The sequence below is a fragment of the Triticum dicoccoides genome, chromosome 5B, assembly GCF_002162155.2.
Source record: "Triticum dicoccoides isolate Atlit2015 ecotype Zavitan chromosome 5B, WEW_v2.0, whole genome shotgun sequence".
NCBI classification, from domain to species: domain Eukaryota; kingdom Viridiplantae; phylum Streptophyta; class Magnoliopsida; order Poales; family Poaceae; genus Triticum; species Triticum dicoccoides.
This window is the reverse complement of record NC_041389.1, coordinates 199,308,541-199,312,397: the sequence shown is the minus strand read 5'-3', so window position 1 is coordinate 199,312,397 and position 3,857 is coordinate 199,308,541. Positions and strand designations below refer to the sequence as shown.

General features: G+C 47.2%; 1 long non-coding RNA gene across 1 annotated transcript; it reads right to left on the bottom strand.

The window, feature by feature from the left end:
• Positions 1 to 2,550: 2,550 nt before the first annotated feature.
• On the bottom strand, positions 2,551 to 3,851 carry LOC119308069. Its single transcript, XR_005149787.1, has 2 exons — positions 3,164 to 3,851; positions 2,551 to 2,957 (listed from the first exon to the last, which is right to left on the bottom strand). It is a non-coding gene; the product is annotated as an uncharacterized LOC119308069 (long non-coding RNA).
• Between the last annotated feature and the right edge of the window lie 6 nt (positions 3,852 to 3,857).

Genomic DNA, 3,857 nt, shown 5'->3' with positions numbered 1-3,857 from the left:
TCTTCGTCTTCCTCTTCTTCTTCATATTCCTCTCCTTCTTATCCTTCTTCTCCTTCTTCTCCTTCTTCCTCTTCTTCTTCCTCTTCTGCTTCCTCTTCTTCTTCATCTTCCTCTCCTTCTCCTTCTTCTTCCTCCTCTTCTTCCTCTTCTTCTTCCTCTTCCTCTTCTGCTTCTTCTTCCTCTTCTTTATATATAGAGTTCAATGAAGACCAAATGCTTTTGATAGTTTGAAAAATAACATATTTAAATTGTGCATCTGAACGCAGAAAAAATACATTGATCAGTACTGCCTTTCAGCCAAAACGCGCTACTGCTACACAGAAGTACATATAAAAAATACATTGATCATCAACGATCTTTTTGTATAGAATCTAAATCGTCAATAGGAATCTACCACGATTTAAGAACCGGCGAGGACTCCTATTGCAGCCACAGATCCTACACATAGAGTTCAATGAAGACCAAATGTTTGAGATAGTTTGAGAAGTAACATACTTAAGGTGGTCAAATTCTTGTTAGGGGAGTGAGGTGGGACTAAAAATAGCGCCTACCACAACCTCTTCAGTACCGGTTCGTGCCACGAACCGGTACTAAAGGTGCTGGCCGGGCACCAGCATCTTTAGTACCGGTTCGTGGCACGAACCGGTACTAAAGATTCCCAAAGAACCGGTACTAAAGGTCACCTCCCGCCAAGTCATTTGAACTGGCACTAATGGGCAGCCGGCTATGCGAACCGGTACTAATGTTTCTCATATTAGGTCTTTTTTCTACTAGTGGAGGGGGAGGCGAAGGGGGCGTCCGAGGAGGGAGAGTCACAGGGCGCAGTAGGAGGCGAGGAGGAGCAGGGATTCGGAGGAGCTGAGAGAACCGACGGGGTTCTTGACGTGGCGGTGGGTGCAGGCGTCAGCGGCGGCGTGTCCCAGCAGGAGGTCGGGGAGGTCGGGGATGTGCATAAGTGGCATCACGGAAGAGAAACTGGGTCGGGGATGTGCATAAATGGCATCACGGAAGAGAAACTGGGGAGATAAGGCTCTGCGAGGTTCCGAGGGGCGCTAAGCGACACGGCTGCTCGTTTCTTCAAGACCGGCCGACGTGTGTGGCTTGCTTTTTTTAGACTAGCGTGCACGCATGTTCACAGTTCCTGTTTCGAATAGTTTGGACTTTTCTTGCGAGATTGATACTTTCAATCCTTCACGCACCGATTGAAATCTCATAGTCCATCACGCAGACATGTTAGTGTGCACGTCTTTGTTCTCCGAACTATGCACACATTGCCTTTCGTTAAGATTGAATTTCACTCTGTTTATGTCCCTCACGAGCTCGTACTGACTAGCTATGAAGGAAAACCAACAATTTCATCCTGCTAAAATTACTTTTGAAAGTGTTCGCATGCACTAAAAAATTATTGTATGATGGTAGTACAATAATTAATCTATCGATATGGTATGTCTTTTCACTAGACATCGACGATCCGTCTACAACATCGTAACATTTTGCTGGTTCCTAAATTGTAGGACACTAGCAACACATATGCGTCATCATTAATTAACTCACTCATGCTTATTTGAAACTATATTTAAGGATACCGCTTTCGCCCCAAACATTGATGTTATGGAGGAAAACAACAGTTGCATCCAACTAAAATTACTTTCAAAGTGCTGCATGCGTAAAAAAATCTAAACAAAAATAACCCACTTTAGTGAACTAGCTCGCTTTCTTAAACAAAAGTAATTACATAAGTTTGGCAGCCTAGATATAATTCTTATAACGGACTGATTGTAGTGCTCTGTGACTCCCCTTGCGTTCACGAGCCTGAGTGTTTTTTGGGTTTCAGTTCTAGTTTTCCTAGGCTGTTTCCTTGCTGTACTCGTTTCCCTCAATCTAATAAAGTACGGCCATTGACCCTTCGAAAGTAATTACATAAGTTGTTATATCCCACTATCATGATTTTAAGACATTAATAATTCTACTATGTAGGATAGTATTAACTTTACTTAGTGATAATCGTCTAAAAGGATTACATAGAATATCATAGTTGGCTAATATAAACTTAAATTGCAAGCCAAAATGGTTGCACAATTTAAAAAGGGATGCGGGGAAGAAGTAAAACATTACTCCCTCATCCGTTTTTATTTACTCTGCATATTAGATTTGACTGAAGTCAAACTTTGTAAAGTTGACCAAGTTTATAGAAAAAATATATCTCGTTACCATAATAAATCTATATGATGTGAAAGTACATTCAATAATGAATCCAAAGGTATTGATTTGTTATCATATATGTTAATATTTTTGTCTATAAACTTTGTCAAAGTTTACGAAGCTTGACTTTGACCAATGCTAATACGCGGAGTAAATGAAAACGGAAGGACTACTATACAAACAACACATATTTGATGCTTATATGCATGCTAATGAGATTAATTTATGAGTAGCTATGTATGCTCTATTTATGATGCAAAATCTAATCTATTTCTTTTTTTAATCAACAACAGATTCTCCGTCATAGGAAACTCTCATGAAGGAATTGAGGCGCAACAGACTCGGCTGTTAGGATTTAATTAATCTTATTAATCCCTACTTTTTCTAAAGAAGGCAGTTGCCTCGTGTCCCTTCGAAGACACCCCTTCGAGGGCTATATATATGTGTAACCCATCATCAATGAAAACAAGGATTCACTTTTACTTCTCTGTCTCCCTCTCTCGTTTCTCTTTAACACGCTCCCGGCGGAGCAATTCTATCGGCGTACAGCGAAAGAAAAGGGCCATGCCCGAGACGGCAGTTACGCACGCACAGAGGCGAGGGCTATTCCACGAACTCAATGGCCCTGGATCGCAACGGACTCCGACGCCGCCGGCCAGGCCGCCGTGCCTGCAACACTCTTGACAGAAAAGAAATCCAAAGGAGAGCGACATCAACTCAGAAGATCTTCAATTCCATCTTCCAGAGCCGTTAGCCTTCAGAATACCAAGAACGAGGGAAGGATTAGGAACGAAATCAAAGATCGACAAGAAACAAGGTGCTTCTTTTCCGATTTCAATACCAAGAACGAGGGAAGGATTAGGAACGAAATCAAAGATCGACAAGAAACAAGGTGCTTCTTTTCCGATTTCTTTCCTGCACACAACGAATGCTACATGGAATCATTCCCTTCGGCTCTTACCTGGGATCGTCCTAGACGACGTCCGCTCTTCGCCAGACCACAACAGCCGACGGCGCTCGGTTTAGGCTGGCAGCGGCTTGCATCCTCGCATTCCACAGCGCGAGCGAGGCAACGCCCTCCGGCGCGCAGCCAGGCGTGCAGCGCGTGCGCGCTGTACTCCGGCTCTGGCGCGGCCCGGCAGAGCGTTTTGGCGATGCACTCCCCGGCGACGGCGCTGCCGCACATCGAGTCGCATCGCGACGATGGCATCTGTTTCCTTTGGCCTTGGCCCCGCGCTGGACTGGGACACCGGAACCACCGGTTTCGCAGCCGCTCCGCGACGCGGTCGCTGCCCGCGCGGAGGCACCTGAGGCCGCGGCTCCTAGACCGTCCTCCGCGGTGAAGCCCCCTGGCGCACGACGCGGCCACCGCATCTGACGCGGAGCGACTTCGCCCATGGCCTCGCCTGCTGAGGGAATTGTCGCGGCTTCCGGCCGGCGCCCCCTGGAGCGCGCGCGCCGCGGCGGCTCGTCCCTCCGGCGTAGGTGACTTGCTCCATGCGCGTCAGCAAAGCAAGGCGACGCAGTCTAGCGCGACTCCTTCGGGCGCGCACGCAGCGGCGTCCTTCGGCCTCGGCGCCCGCAAGGACGGCCCACAACCGTGACGCGGAGGCGACGACGCGGCCCTTGGCTCGCATCCGAGCAGGCAACGACCC